We start from the raw sequence: 16,896 nt of genomic DNA, 5'->3' as shown, positions 1-16,896 counted from the left end.
ATTTACTTGACAGAGAGAGAGAGCACATAAGCAGGGGAAGCAGGAGAGGGAGAGGGAGAAGCAGACTTCCTGCCGGGCAGGGAGCCCGATTCAGGGCTCGATCTCAGGACCCTGGGATCATGACCTGAGCTGAAGGCAGATGCCCAACCGACTGAGCCACCCAGACACCTCAGCAGAATAAATACTTTAATGCTATTTTGCTATTATACTTCAGGTTAATTTTCTCCTTTGAAATGTAACAGGTTAAAAAAAAAGAAATGTAAGAGGTAGCTTCTAAAAAGGGGTCCATTATATATTTAACAAGTCTAGAACTTTCTAAATATACATGTTTGGAAATATTATTTGGAATAAAAACAATGAAGACCAGAAACCAGAGGAAGGAAGCTTAACGTCAGCACTCTGGTGGTTGCCTTAAGGAACTTAAAATTATTTCTTTCACCTACTTTGCAGGCTTATCAAGTGGTGTCATGTGAGGACTCTGAGGGTGACATTTATCCAATAATCAGATATTTAAGTGCTTTTTGGGGTACTGCTTGGGAATACGTAACAACTCAATCTCCTGCTTTATAAACCCAACCCCCGCAGTGACAACAAATCTTAAGCAAATCCCTTCGAGGGTATTTTCAACTTCATTTAATTTAAAGGAATCAGGAAAAGTAAAGAATGGATATTTGTCTAATATGGGAATTAGACATTTCAGTAGGCATTCTAGGAAAATCAGCCTTTAACAACATGCTATTCATTTTAGAGTTATAATTCCAAGAGATACCTGCCATTCTCTGCCTGCCACTTCCTCTCCAGCCACGTTCAGAATGGATGCTCCGGCAGGCAGAAGTCTAAGATTTCCCACCCACTGGTGTCTAGGGACTGCATAGTCCCTGGGACCGTGAGTATGATGGACTTCACCTCCAGGAGTAAATTATGTTACAGGGCTCTCTTGGCCTTAAAATAGGGAGATTATGTGGGTCAGCCTAATCATGAGTCTGTGAAAAGCAGTTTTCTCCAGCTGGTTACAGAAAGGAATTTAGAAATTCTAAGTGTGAGAAGAATTTGATACACTGTGGCTGGCTTAAAGATTGCGGGAACCATGTGGCACAGAATTCAGAGACACATCTAGGAGCTGAGAGTGGCCCCTGGTTGAGAGCCAGCAAGGAAATGGGGACTCAGTCTTACAACTACAAGGAACTGAATTCTGTTCACAGCGAGAATGAGTTCGGAAGTGGATCTTCTCCCAGGGCTCCATAAGAGAACTCAGTCCAGCTAATACCTTGATTTCAGCTTTGTGATTCCTTGAGTAGAGAATCCAGTTCATGCCATGCTGAACTTCTGACCTATCAGTGTGAGTTAATAAATTGTTTTTTTTTTAATTCACTTTTCAAAAATTTTAAAATACAAAAGAATTCAAACATATCGGGAGATTCAGAAGATTATATCACTCAGATTTTTTGTGCCATATTTGCATGAGATCTTTTTTCAAAGTTGTTTCCTTTTTAAAAAAAACTGTGGTAAAAACACATAATATAAAATTTACCCTCTTAACCATTTTTTTTTTTTTAAGAAGGCTCCACACTACCCAGGGCTGAACTCACCATCCTGAGATCAAGACCTGAACTGAGACCAAGAATCAAACACTTAACTGACTGAGTCACCCAGGCACCCCACCTCTAAAAATCATTTAAAAAAAAATGTTTTATTTATTTTAGAGAGAAAGTGTGTGAGTCGGGGGAGGGGCAGAGAGAGAGGGAGAGAGAGAATCTCAAGCAGACTGTGAGCTGAGAGCCAAGTCTGACACAGGGCTCGATCCCACCACCCCAAGATCATGACCTGAGCTGAAATCAAGAGTTGACCACTTAACCAACTAAGCCATCCAGGCACCCCCTTCCTAACCATTTTTAAGCATCCAGTTCAGTAGTGTTAAGTGTATGACACTGTTGTGAAACAGATCTCTGGAACTTTTACATCTTGCAATTTGGAAGCTCTATACCCATGAAACAGCTCTAACACCTCCCCCACTGCACCTCCCAGCCCCTTGTACCCACCATTTTAGTTTCTGTTTCTGTAAATTTTACTAGTTTAGATACCTCGTAGAAGTGGAATCACAGTAGGTGACTGGCTTATTTCACTTGGCATTATGCCCCCAAGATTTATCCACGTTGTAGCATGTGACAATTGCTGTTGTTTTAAGCCACTAACTTTCTGGTAATTTTTATTCAGTGATAGAAAACTAATACAAATGCTCATCCATTTTTGCTTTATTAAATGTGTCTGTCTCTGATACAAAGAAAAATGTTCCAGCAGTTTGATTTGCAGGCCACCTCACATGTGTCACCACGGGAGGCGGGCCCGAGCCAAGAGAGTGATAGCGTCTCAGATGTGAGAGAACCAGGCTGCCACTGCAGGACCTCAGACCCGTGGTGAGAGCGCCCGCAGAGCTTCGAACTTTGCAGTCAAATGCTCTACCCCTGAGCTATACCCCCAGAGCTTCAAACTTTGAAAAGCAGATTTTAGACATCTTGTGGGCAGTCCTGCCCTCATTAGTGACTTAAATGTTTATACATTGAACAGATCCGTGTTTTCAGATTTGGGGCATAAGACCTAATTCAACATCAGGGATGACTTAGCAATTGGTTTTCTATCCTGGAAGTACAAGTATATTTTTCTGGACACACTTGCAGTGATTCTGGGTTTTTCCTTTAGATGTCATCAAGAGTGTATTTAACATTTTAAAAATGCTTAAAATTTGTGATTAGGTATTGTAGCCTAAAAAATCTTTGAAAACGGAAAAAGAAATCTATGTGAAAGTGATTTTTTTTTTTTGACCAAAGCAGTTACATCAACCTAAAGTGTTGCTGTTTTGTCAGGTAATCTCCAATGGTTTAACTTCACATGAACAGATTTCTAAAAATTTACTTTGATAGATATCCACTCATATTGGATGACAAAGAGGCTTTTGTTTACTCATGAATGTCAATGTTTAAGAGGAATGAATTTTTAGGCAAATATTGTATTCTATATACTTAATGTTGCTCTTATTATTGGAAGGGAAACAGATGTAAATATATTCTAAATATTCTTTGTTATAATATTTCATTTGATCATTGAAAAATATTCCTGCTCTTTTGACTTTTATTTACTCTAATGAAAATCCACTGACTCTCTTTTATTAATTGCATAAAAAAATTTCACCTGGATAATAACTAGTTTGTGGAAATTTGGGATTTGGACTCTGGTAGAAGCTGCTAGGCCATCCATTTATTCTCTCTTTCTTCCTTAGTAACAGACCACTGCTTCTTAATTGCACACATGTCACAGAATAAAAGACATTTCCTGCCACCCCGGCAGCGAGGTGTGACTGTATGTCCAGGTTATGGCCAATAAAACAAGAGTGGTGTACTGCTTGGGATTTACGAGAAGATGTCTGAAAGGATACAGACCGAGTTGGGAGGTGTCCTTTCTCTTTTCCTTTCCCTTTCCTCCTTCTTACAACTGCTCAGGGAATGTGACCCTGGGGTTGCAAACTTCTAGGAGTCATCTTGGACCTGAAGTCATAAATTTGGATGGTGGAACAGCAAGACGGGAACCTGTCCCCTACTTTACACCACAGATCTGCTATAACAGCCATGAACTAGTCATTGCTAGATTTCTCTTACATGAGAGAGAAACAAACTTTTATCTTTTTAAAAAGACTAATATTTTGGTTTATTAGAGGAACCTGTACCTAATCTTAGTTATCATAGAATAGAATCTAGGCTTTAGCCTGAGAAAAACATTCTACCTTCCTCCTTCTTCACCTGGTGAACTTCTACTCGGCCTTCACATCTGAGCTTAGGTGTCATTTTCACTGAGAAGCTGCCCCTGCTTTCCTCAGTCTGGGTCGTGTTCCAAGGGACGTTTTACACATCAGTTAACACAACACATCAGTGGTTTACTATAGCTTTTTAGATGATGAAATTTTTTGAGGATGAAGCTAGTACACATATATTTATATATTTACTTTATAATGCTTATTTTTTGTTACTTTGTTTTTTCAGTTTTATTGATATATAATTGACATATCCAAATCTTTTTTTTAAAGTAAACTTTATGCGCAGCTTGGGACTCAAACTCATGACTCTGAGATCAAGAGTCACATGATTAACCAACTGAACAGGCCAGGTGCCCCTAGAATGTTTAAATATTAATAGGGCTCAAAGATTTATTGAAGTCCGGTTTTATTATTTGCTATTTGCATGAATTCGAGTAATATTCTCTCTGACACTAATTTTCCCCTTGGAGAATGGAGAGGTTAATAACTAGTTGATACAAGAACTGAATAACAACAATAAAGCCCATTGTTTTGCATTTAGGGGGTATATAATAACTATTAATTCCTATCATCTTCTCTTAAAAGTAGCAAAATGGTGATCCATATGTATGTATTTATAACACTTAAATAAAACTCAAATCAAAATATAAATTCAGGAGCGCCTGGATGGCTCAGTCATTAAGTGTCTGCCTTCGGCTCAGGTCATGATCCCAGGGTCCTGGGATCGAGCCCTGCATTGGGCTCCCTGCTCAGCGGGAAGCCTGCTTCTCCCTCTCCCTCTGCCCCTGCTCGTGTTCCCTCTCTCTCTGTTTCTCTCTCTGTCAAATAAATAAATAAAATCTTAAAAAATATATATATAAATTCAAAACCCTCTGTTTCCTAACCAAAAATTTCTGATGCCATCACGAATACAAAGAAAACTCGAGAAATACTATAGTAAAAATCAACCTCTGACTGCATTTTTGGCTTAGAGGATCATGGTCAATGATTACCACATATGAGAACCCCTTAAACATAAAATAAAGAGAAGCAGAATTCATTCACTTAAAATTAGTGCTGAGAATATCCTCCTCCTATAATGCCTATTACATCACCTATTACATCATCCATCGGCGAGGTGCAGTGACAGAACATCCTCACGAGAGGGCACCATTGCAACTCCTATCACCTGGAGACAGCATACTTTATTTGCAATGTTAGTTGCGGTTTCTAACTTTTAGTAACTTGAACAAACTTCCAGCCTCCAAGGGGCAGGCTTTTCAGAAAATGTATCAAGTCATTAGATATAAAGTCAGCATTAAGGGGTAACAAAGGGAAGTCAAAAAGTTAGGTCTCTGAAAGGATAGTTCAATATGAAAACGCTTTTCTTTCCCATATATCTATTTTTATCAAACACCAATGCAAAGTCTCTGTTTTTGCCAGTGAGTTCAACTATTAATGTAGTATTAATAAATCAGAAGAAAGCTGATGAAAGGTTGGTTTGACCCAGAGGCAGAGCCAACATAGGCTATTTTGGGTTGTTATCACCAGAAAACAGAACTACAAGTAAAATTTGTAAAATGTCATATATGGCTTTATCGAACATTTCTACTTATTAATTTCCCCAGTTGAAAGAAGTAGGCTTTCCAGCTATTATTTAACCTCATTTTATAGAAAGATTTAGATAGGTTAATTAACATGTCCAAAGACTGACAGCAAGTTTGTGGCAAAATGAGCACCTGAGCCCGAGAGCACATAAAGTTCCTGCCTTTTTTTTTTTTAAATAAATAAAGCTATTCTATGCTTCAGCCTCACATAAGAAGTTCTTCATTGTTCACCCTAAGGAGGTTTTAGAATTCCGTAAACAGTTTTGTGCCACATTTCTTGGAAATTCACAAGGCCTGTAATTGCTAACATAAGCATGACCTAATGTTAGCTCACGAGGGGTGCTTTCCCACTTACCCCATCAAGTGACAGTCTCATTTGCATATATATCAGTAATATCATCAGAAAAGAATATCAATACATATAATTTTACTATAAATCATTTACTTACCACCAATTTAACAAGGATGTAAAAATAACTTGCTATGGCATCAAAGATAAAGATGAAGGAAGAATGGAATTTGATCCCCAGATCGGTGCAGCCCTATGAGAGAGAACTGTCTGCTGCTGAGTTCTGGGTAATGAATCTCTAAGGTAAATATCACGATAGTAACTCAAAAGAGCTTTTGAAACTCTGTTAGAGGTCACAGTGTCAAATGCCCTTAGGTGCTAGATAGATAACACCATGATATGGGACAGGTGTAAAAAAATGTTTTTCCATGAAATACTCAATCCTCTTTCTAGCTTTCACTTTCCGGCTTTCAGTAAGAGATGGTAGTGTGTGAAAGATTTCATTTTTCCCTTAGCTTGACTCTAAGAAGGACAGACACACAAACATCAAGACAAGGCTACCTGAACTCTTGGCATGGGGGAGGCAGCCTGGAAGGAGGGTTCTGTGGTGACCTGATCATGTCCATCCAGGGGGGAAGCTCCTTCTTAGCCCTCACACTTTGCTACTTGAGGGAATGGATGTGAGTTTAACTTTACTACATTTTCAACGTTTCTGAAGAAAAGCTGAAAATCTGGATTTTTAGGTGCAGTCTCCTCATGTTTATAAGTTACCAGCTCACACAAAAATTAGCCAGTTGTGCTGGCTAAACAAGTTTGTGGGCAGGATTTGGCCTGTGGGCCATTGATTTGCAACCACTTGATTGTGCCTTAATTTCTAGATGAGTGTTCTCTCCTAAATTCCTGACCTGAGTAATCCATGAACTACTCGAATTCTCTACTGAGATGGGCACAGTTCTCATACGTTCAACATATAATACACAACCACTCCATGGTCTTCCCTGTAAAACCCACTCCCCTACTGCTATTGCATCTAATCAACAGCACTACCAACCACTCTGGTCCTTCAGCTCCAAAGTGGCAGCTGATCTAGACCTCTCTTCCATGCCACCCACACCTGATTAATAACCACATGTTATTATTAGTTCTGCCTCCTCAAACTCTGTCCAATCAGTCCTCATTGCTCCGTACTGGCCACCACCATCTGTGGTATTATCTCTCATCTGTATGGGGGCAACAGTGTCCAAGCATTTTTCCAGCATTCCATCTCGCCTTTTCTCTCTCTTCCACCGGTACGATCTTTTCAATGGAAATCGATCAGGTAACTTTCTAGCTTAAACACTTTAATGACTTATGATTGATATTAGGGTGGAGTTGAAAGTTTACCCTGGTGATAAGGCCGCCACAATCTGGCGGCCACTCAATCATTCACTTGGCAAATGTTTATTGAGCACCTGGCGGACACATTTGAAGCTTCAATACACAGCAATGAATGAAAACAGGCCAACGTCTCTGCCTTCCGGGTCACTTACTGAGTGTGACTCTGAAAGCGTGGTTTATTGTGCGTGGACATTTATCAACCGATTTTCTATCATTTATTTCACTTATACTTAAGACCCGTCATGGCCCAGGTAGAATTCTGGGTACTCAGGAAACCAAGGCTAATAAGGCACAGCTTCTGTGGTCTTTGCCCTGGTGCAATCGTTTATACCCATATCTCCATGACCGACATTCCCATCATCATCAGTGGGCTAGTCTTCTAGCATTTTTTTTTTTCTAAGTCTTTAGAAGTGTTGGAAAATGTTAAGTGTGAGTGAAGTCTCTGGGGATTTATTTAGATTTTGGAAATATCATCCCCTACTGTCACTATGGAGATACTGTTCAGATTTATAAAATGACCTTGATTCCCCAAAGGACGTTGTTTGAATAAATGGATGAATAAAAGATTGAATCCGTGAGTGCCACCTGGTAGGGCAGCTCAGAGCATCATGCCTATAGAGCCACATTTTTTTTCTGTTTATTCCTATTGTCTTCAATGTTTAATTTTTTTTAAAATTTATTTTATTATGTTATATTAATCACCATACATTACATCATTAGTTTTTGATGTGGTGTTCCATGATTCATTGTTTGCATATAACACCCAGTGCTCCATGCAGAACATGCCCCCCTTAATACCCATCACCAGGCTAACCCATCCCCCCACCCCCCTCCCCTCTAGAACCCTGAGTTTGTTTCTCAGAGTCCATCGTCTCTCATGGTTCGTCTCCCCCTCCGATTTCCCCCCTTCATTTTTCCCTTCCTACTATCTTCTTTTTTTTTTTTAACGTATAATGTATGATTTGTTTCAGAGGTACAGGTCTGTGATTCAACAGTCTTACACAATTCACAGCACTCACCATAGCACATACCCTCCCCAATGTCCATCACCCAGCCACCCCATCCCTCCCAGCCCCCACCACTCCAGCAATCCTCAGTTTGTTTCCTGAGATTAAGAATTCCTCATATCAGTGAGATCATATGATACATGTCTTTCTCTGATTGACTTATTTCACTTCAGAATATCCTCTAGTTCCATCCATGTCGCTGTAAATGGCAAGATTTCATTTTTTTTTGATAAGCCACTTTTTTTTTAAGGTTTTATTTATTCATTTGAGAGAGAGACAGAGAGCGCACAAGCAGGTGGAGAGGCAGAGGGAGAGGCAGACTTGGTCTTAAGGAAGGAGGCAGATGAGTAAGGCATACAGATTGCTAGGTGAATGTGGAGAGGGGAAGAAAGGCAATTGCATCCAACTGAAGAGCCTAGAACACGGGTATCTGACCTGGTGCTTACCAGATGTATAAAATTTCAACAGGCGGGAAAAAAGATAGTTCCAATTGGATGGCCTATTCAGAGCAGGTCTGGGCTGTGTGAAGATACGTCCTGTGTCCAGGAGATAGCACTGTCTGTGGGGCTCCTGCAGGGGTGGGGAGGGTGTGGGAGGGGACCGGCAGTAAGGGGATCCAGGCCAGGCTGGGGTGGGATCACCTTACAGAGTGTGGAGAAGGTCATAACAAGAAGTGAGAATAGGAGGGGCACCTGGGTGGCTCAATTGTTAAACAGCTGACTCCGGACCTCAGGGTCACGAGTTCAAGCCCCATGTTGGGCTCCGTACTGGGTATGGAACCTACTTAAAAAGAAAAAAAGAAGAAGTGAAAACAGGAGGTACATTTGGGCTTTCAAGCACATCAAAGTAAGTATTGCATCTTTGCAAGACCAGAGCTGCCCATAGCCCTCCTGGCCTGCAGTTTTTCTTTTTGCGTTACAGTGTAGTGCCAAGTTGGAATCCAGACAGCATGAACAGAAATATCCCTCTTGACAAAAGCTGCTGACCTGAATCACGGGACAATTCCCACGCATGATCCGTGTGGAGTGTCCTGTTGGTCCTGGCCGATTGGAGGACTCAGCAGAGAAAGGAGCAGCAAAAAGTTAATTTGCTCTGTGAGGGTTTTAGGAGCACAGGCTTTGGCAGGTTTTAAGAACAAAATTTACAGCTTTAATAAAACTGATAAAGTCTTTCTCACTTTTATACATTGAAATATGATTTGATATTTACTGGAGATAAAGGGGATGTAGCGAGTTTCCCCAGGGCTCCTGCTGGAGACTGAAATGACATCATCTATAATGAATCCAAGGATTCATCTTTGGATTAGGATCTAGGTGAGTAGGAGGAGATGAGGAGTAGGTCGAGGGTTCAAGCATGAAGTGAACAAATATGAAATAGAGTTTAACCCAGATGGCCTTAAGCGTTTCTGAGGTACTGTTGTGCATCTGAAAACCTAGAAGAAAGGAAGAGAAGGGCTTAGAGGGGCCTTAGCTGGCCCACCTCCATAACTCACAGGCTGCGTGGACTCCTGTGATGCCTGACCCCGATTCTAATAGGGCTGCATGTTCTTTTACTTAAAACAGGATATAAGACAATGTGCAATTTCATCTTCCTTATTTATCTCTCCCAGATCCAGTGAGAAGCAAATTTGCACATAATGACAGATCGCAGGCATCTAGCCCCAAATGGAGTGTCTGGTTGTGATCCATCATCATGACATATCAGCTTTAGCAAACATGGCTGCTCACAGGGGGACACAATCTGTGAGTGAAATTGGAGGGAGCAGGATTTTAAGAGCCATACATCAATAAGAGAAGGGCTGGGGGAGGGTGCTGATGGGATTCATCCTCCGATAGTGGGCAGCTTCACCCCAACCTCAATCAAAAGTCTTTTACATTGTATTTTTTTTTTCTTTTCAAATGAATATCCAAAGATAGTATATCTTTGTCACTTGGGGATTATATGGAGACCCTTAAATCAGATGAAATCTAGGTTAGTGGTTGTTTTGTCAAGATGGTCAAATCCTCCTTGAAAGATAAATCAGAGAAGGGGAACAGAGAGGCTTTAATTTGATTAGTTGGCTATAAAATCAAATGGGGTATTTTGTTTGCTTGTTTGTTTTTTGGTGTTGCTTTGAGCTTTTTTGTCAGGGTTTGGATAAAATTTGGAGAGGACACATAAAAATTGTTGTCATGTACTTCAGTTATATTTTCAGATAATCAAGGTAGAACCATTACAAAATCTTGCTATTTTTTTTAAAAGATTTATTTATTTATTTTGAGAGAGTGAGAATGAGAGAGAGAGAGAGAGAGAGAGCACATGAGAGGAGGGAGGGCCGGAGGGAGAAGCAGGTTCCTCGCTGAGCAGGGAGCCTGATGCAGGACTCCAGGATCATGACCTGAGCCGAAGGTAGTCGCTTAACCAACTGAGCCACCCAGGCGCCCCAACATCTTGCCATTTAAAAGAACATGAAGGGATTCAAAATTTAGGTCATCTGTAAAGTGTTTATTCGAATAGCTTAAAAATGAAGATATACACATTAAAGAATTAAGGCTGAAGGCTAAAAATTAGAAAGAAAACAGACACATCAAAGATACGAGTGAGTAGAAAGTAATTGGAGAAAGCACTTAGAATAAGATATTTGCTCTAGCTGGGATCCTAACCGCCAGGCTAGATGAGTGTACAGATATGCAATGACTCAGGTCTCTAACACTCAATATCCCAATCTAGGTTCACCACCTGAGTCTTTAGCTTGAGCTGCTCAGATAATCACTGAACCCTCTCGGATAACTTGCCATAGAGTTAGGGAAGAGTTCAAGTCCAAGTTGAATCCAGTACTAGTGAAATCCCCCACCCCACCCCCACACCCCAAGTTAGAAGCTACTGGGAGATGATCTAGTTAGAATACTCATCAGTTCATGAAGGAACACTGTGCCATCCAGTGCGGGGGGATGGTCATTACAGTTCTTCAAGACACATCCTGCTGATTGATAAGTTGTTTTCTTTCTGATATCTCCAGGAAGCAGTTAAATACAACCTTTCGTTTTGCTGAAGTAAAAAATGAGGCAAAGATGGTGTAAGACATTGATTTCATGCCGTAAATGAAGACCACATTAACATGAGAGCTGTAACTTTTTCTGACTTTAGGCAAATAAATAACACCCCCAAAAGGGTCATTCTGTTAGAATAGAAACTCCATTTGAACAACTTCAGTTAAAAGAAAAGGATACTAGGTCTCTTGCAACTCTAAAAGCAGGCATTCTGCGTGGCCTTTGGAGGGCTATCATGACCTGGAGTGCTGTAGAGACTCAGGAGGCCCCCTCTGTGCATCTGTTTTCCTCTTCTTTTGTTTCTGCAGATCAGTTTTTTCTATATCCCAGCCCAAATGATAGTTTCAAGTATATTAACGAGAGCAAATACAAGGACTGGGTTAAAGACATTCATAAGAAAATTCGGGAAGGTGAGAGAGGATTCTGGGGGTCAATGGGTGAGAGCAACCATAGTGGAAGATGTGAGTGTAAATTCATAAGAAGAACTGAAAACAGCACAACTAAACAAAACAACAAATATTACAAAATCCAGAGATGGGTAAGGGAAGGTGATTGCTTGCTGAATTTTGGCACTAAAATGTATGCAAATTCCTTTTTATTGTTTAATGCCTTAGGGGCCTGTCTACTTTCACTGGAAGATTTTAAGAGGGACACTGTGTCCCCAGGGCGAAACCAGGCTTCATCTATGGCGAAGATGCAGAGTGATTGATCTCTGGATGAGTATGTTCATAATTCTGTGATGCAAGCATTTGCAGAGAGGCTGTGTGGGGTCTGCATAAGAATGCAAGTAAACAAAAGAGACATCTACAGACAGTTGACCTTTCTTTCTTATCAATCTCTTTTTTTCTTTCTTCTTTTGTTTGACTCACTTTTATTATGAGGAGCAAAAAGTGAGCAGATTAGAATTATATTTCCTTTCGTAATTCATAAACATGAATGGACATGGCTAAATAGTTGGGAAATTTTCAATTTTAACAGGGTATCCTGTGTTGAACACAAGAATCTTCAAGAATCTTCTATTTCTTTCTTTTTTTTTGGAGGGGAATGGGGGCAGAGGGCAAGGGAGAGAGAGAATCTTAAACAGGTTCCATGCCCAGTGTGGAGTGTGGAGCCTGACACTGAGATCATGACCTGAGCCAAATCAAGAATTGGATGCTTAATCGACTGAGCCACCCAGGTGCCCCATGAATCTTCCATTTAGCTATATTATTATTTAATTTCAACTGGTCCTTTCACTCAGAAGACACTGTTGAATGATCCATATTGTGTTGTGTGTGATAGTGCAAGTTAGCACAGACCAGGCATGCTAACAGTCTCCAGCCCTGTTCTAAGAGCCTTGTCTGTGTGACCTCATGTAATCTATACCCACATCCAGTCACATAGACATTGTTAGTTTCCTGTTCTTTTGGTGAGGAAACTGAGGCACAAAGAAATTAAACAACTAGCCCTGGGTCACACAGGTAGGGAGTGGGATGCGAACCTCAGCAAGCAGACTCCAAAGCCTTTTCCTTCACTCAGCTATCTTTCCAAAGGCTACAAATATAAATATCTACACCAAACAGCACTTTATGACACCCACTGGAGGAGTGGTTTTTCAGAAGTAGAGAAGGCATGGTTGACTTTCTGGTGTTTGACCTGGCCTCAAAAAAGTTTGAAGGATGGAGAATTAATGAATGTTGAACTTAACTGTTGGACAACGGGGGTCCGCTAGAGCATTAGAGATTTTGCAGCAAAGAAGGAAAACTATCATGGTGTTGCTTTAGGGGAGACAATTTGGCAGCCCCGTGAGAGATGGTTTTATTGGGGAGAATTGGGCCACGGGAGCTAGGATGTTAGGACCAAGGTGAAAGACTTTAGGACAAAGCTTGCGATTGTGTAGAAATACAGGACTTGGACTTCGAACAATATAATTTCAGGAGACATGGAGAAGATAAAAAAGATAAATCGTAATGCTTTCCCTTTTTCTCAGCTTTCTTTCCTGACCACAAGTACACTTAATTTTTCTGTTTTGTTTCCCTGTGAGAATTTCCCAGGGCAGCAAAACAGTCATGTTTGCCTTTGATATTTGAGTGCTATTCAGATGTTCTATGGTTGTGTTCTGCTGTTTATGACTTGAAAGGTGACCATATGGGACAAACGAAAGCATGATCCTCATTCTATGCTCTTGTTTATGGGAGATCCAGTATGGTAGCTTCAATGGCTTCTGTGATGTTTGAAGCCCTCTGGATATTTAAACACAAGCAAAGCCTTTTGAAGGCCTGGATAATGTTGATTAGGTTCCAGATAAATGACAGGGAATGACGCAGTCTCCTGTGGAATTACATAACAGGGTGAGATGAATCTTAAGCTCTTTACTTTTCTGCCCTTAAATTAGAGGGTTGCCCTTTTGAAGAAAGTTCTGATGCCTTCATATCCTTCAGGGCTTTACATTTAGACTGGTGGTTGCTTGGAGTTTTTGCTGGTAGTCCTTACCAGGACTTGTTGTAGTATGTGGTTCTGTGTGTTTTTTTGTTTTGTTTTATTTATTTTTTTTATAGAATACAGACCATCTCTTTTAAAAATGAATCATCCCCAAAACATACTAAGTGAATGAAGTCAGACATAAAAGGCCAAATATTGAGTGATTCCACTTGTCTATGTTACTCAGTATAGTCAAATTCAGAGAGACAGAAAGAATAGTGGTCACCAGGGGCTGGAGTGGGTGAGGGGGAATGGGATTGTTTAAATGGGTACAGAGTTTCAGATTGGGATGATGGAAAAGTTTTTTTTTTTTTTTAAGATTTATTTATTTATTTGAGAGAGAGAGAGAGTGTGAGAGAGGGGCAGAAGGAGAGGGAGAGAGCGAATCTCAAGCAGACTCCCCACTGAGCCAGGAGCCAGATGCAGGGCTCGATCCCACAACCCTGAGATAAAGACCTGAGCCGAAATCAAGAGTCGGACGCCTAACCGACTAAACCACCCAGGGGCCCCAGATGACAGAGCCGTTCTCAAAATGGCTAGTGGTGATGATTATACAACAATGTAAATGCAGTTAATGTCACTGAAATGTACTCTTAAAAATGGTTAAGATGACAAACTTTATGTTACATATATTTCATCATGACAGAAAAGAGTCGTGCCACTTACCGTACCTCCAACTTGCAAGGACTGATATGTTGGTAGCTATGTTTCAGGGATCTCCTAATTATTCTATGTTACTTGAAATTCCTTTTTTGAAATGGGCAATCTATGAGCATTTATTAAAGATGGGTCAGACCCTATCATTCACTTCGATCCAGGTAAATAATTGGTCCTCTTTGCTTAGTAGCATTTCACAAATCATATTCTCCTGAAACTTAGATGCACAAGGTGTTAATAAATATCACTGAAAATAATTGAAGGAATTATAAAGCTTGAGAAACTGTGAGTTAAAATTACTAAGAATCTTTCTATCAGACTTCTCAGAAATTTTAGTGTACTAATGTGCATAAAGACTATTCAAGAGGGGAGCATAATATGCCTATTTCCCCCAAGTTTCTGACCACAGCCCTGTCTAATAACAGAAAATCTCTTAGGGCTACAATTCCTCGGATAACGGTTTGGGGAATAAGGGCTTGCAGAATAAAATCCAACAATTTAGTATGTTTTCCAGCATCTTCTATGATGATTTCAACCAAAATTCCAACTTCCTACATTTCCCCCCTCTCGCATAGTACATAGCCGTGTTACACTTCTTGATGAAGGTAATTTGCACTCTTGGCACACCATGCACTTACTCAGACGCAGTCTAATATGCACTCCTCTCATGTTTATCCTCCTGAGACACTTGATTTTGTTCACTTTGAAGTTTTTCCTGGTCTTTTAAATGTAAAAGGATTGCCTTCATCTGTAATCACTATAGCAAATGTCTTACTTTTTTTTTGAAGCATTCGTGAATACATTAGCTAATTACATGCTCAATTATGGCATTTTACCTTTATTATTGCTAATTGTTCTCAAGTCTCTCTTATCTACTAAATGTTAAGTTTCATGAGTGCAAGATTACGAATGAGGCTATGTCTTATTCATCTTTGTGTTTTCCACAGCCTGTTGTTATTCATGTCAAATAGGTTTTCAATATGTATATATTTGAAAAATTGGATTAATTGCTAAGCAGTACCTATGACGTATAGAGCTCTGGACCAGGTTTAATTGGTAGGATTAAAAAATATTAGTCACAGTTTCTGTTTGCTAGGAGATAGGAAACCAACATGTGCAGAATTGAAATAATTTTAGGAAAATTATAAAGTGAAATCCCTGGTGCAAATGATGGATAGAAATAGAATATATGAGTGGGGAAGTAGCGGACAGCTAAAGACTCATGTAAGTTGGCTGGGTTGAGGGATAGCGCTTGAGCTGAGTTTGTTTTATTTATTTATTTTTAAGATTTTATTTATTTATTTGACAGAGAGAGAGAGAGAGAGAGTACACAACAGCAGGCAGAGGGAGAAACAGGCTCCCCGCTGAGCAAGGAGCCCGATGTGGAGCTTGATCCCAGGACCCTGGGATCATGAGCTAAGCTGAAGGCAGATGCTCAACCGACTGAACCACCCAGGCATCCCTTGAGCTGAATTTTAAAGGAGCTGATGGTCATGGCTTAGTGAAGAAGAGCAGAAATGCTGTTTTCTGTTGCTGTCATCCTATTTTATATTTCATCATCTTTATCAGCATCATCAAAATCACCATTCTTATCACTATTTTGTTATCAAAGAGCTGTCCATGGATTGTGCTCTTTGTTGACCTTTTTGCACCCACCTAGTATAATTGGGGCTTTTCTGGCTCGGTAAGATGATATCTGTAGAAGTACTATACTTAGCATCTCATTGATGAAGTTACTTTTTCCTTTGATCCTGAGGATGGTGCATAAAGGACAAAGGGAAATGATAGAGGTGTTTTAATACTCTACCATGTCATAGTATATCAACCACATGTTGTAAACTATTGTTCTATGTATCATGACCTGAAGCTTAATGCCACGTTGCCACCATATTCTGGTGGCAAAAGGACTCATAGGCTTTTTCTGCTTTGGTATTATTTACTTAAATAATTATTTTTTTAAAAAAGATTTTACTTATTTTTATTTTAGAAAGAGAGAGAGAGCAGGCTAGTGGGGGGAGGGGTAGAGAAAGAGGGAGAGAGAGAGAGAATCTGAAGTAGACTCCACTCTGAGTGTGGATCCTGACTACACGGGGCTCGATCTCATGACCCTGAGATCATGACCTGAGCTGAAATCAAGAGTCAGATGCTTAACTAACTGACCGAGCCACCTAGGTGCCCCTATTTGAATAATTCTGATTTTTAAGACTCCACGAAAGTTTTCACAAGTCTTGCTTTATGGAAACCTACTGAAGGGGATATTGCCTAAATGACTGCTGGCCCTTATCATTACTTGGCAATGACTTGGCCATCACAGGTACCATGGACATCCCTGCCATTGCTGACAAATGGGAAGGGGCAGGTTGTGATGATCAGTTGTGCCACAGGCTGTCAATGGCAGGGACAGACTGATTTTGGCAGCTCTAGTGATGAAAATTCAAATGGAAAAAAATTATTGAAAAATTTAAAGTGCCTAGTTGGTTGAATTGTGTCACAGAAATAATGGGAACATTTAGATCAGGTAGAAGTGGTTCCCAGAGACATAGCTGCATTTAGAGGATTGGCCATCTCATTCTACAAACGTCCCACAGCCTACCTTCTCCAAATTTGGCATGTGGTTCACTTACTAGGTGAAAGGGCAGGTGTGCCTGCTTTTGTGAGCATTCAGCATAAGAGAGAAGGCCAGCGC

Source organism: Zalophus californianus, chromosome 2 (genome assembly GCF_009762305.2).
Source record: "Zalophus californianus isolate mZalCal1 chromosome 2, mZalCal1.pri.v2, whole genome shotgun sequence".
Taxonomy (NCBI): domain Eukaryota; kingdom Metazoa; phylum Chordata; class Mammalia; order Carnivora; family Otariidae; genus Zalophus; species Zalophus californianus.
This window is presented reverse-complemented; position numbering follows the sequence as displayed.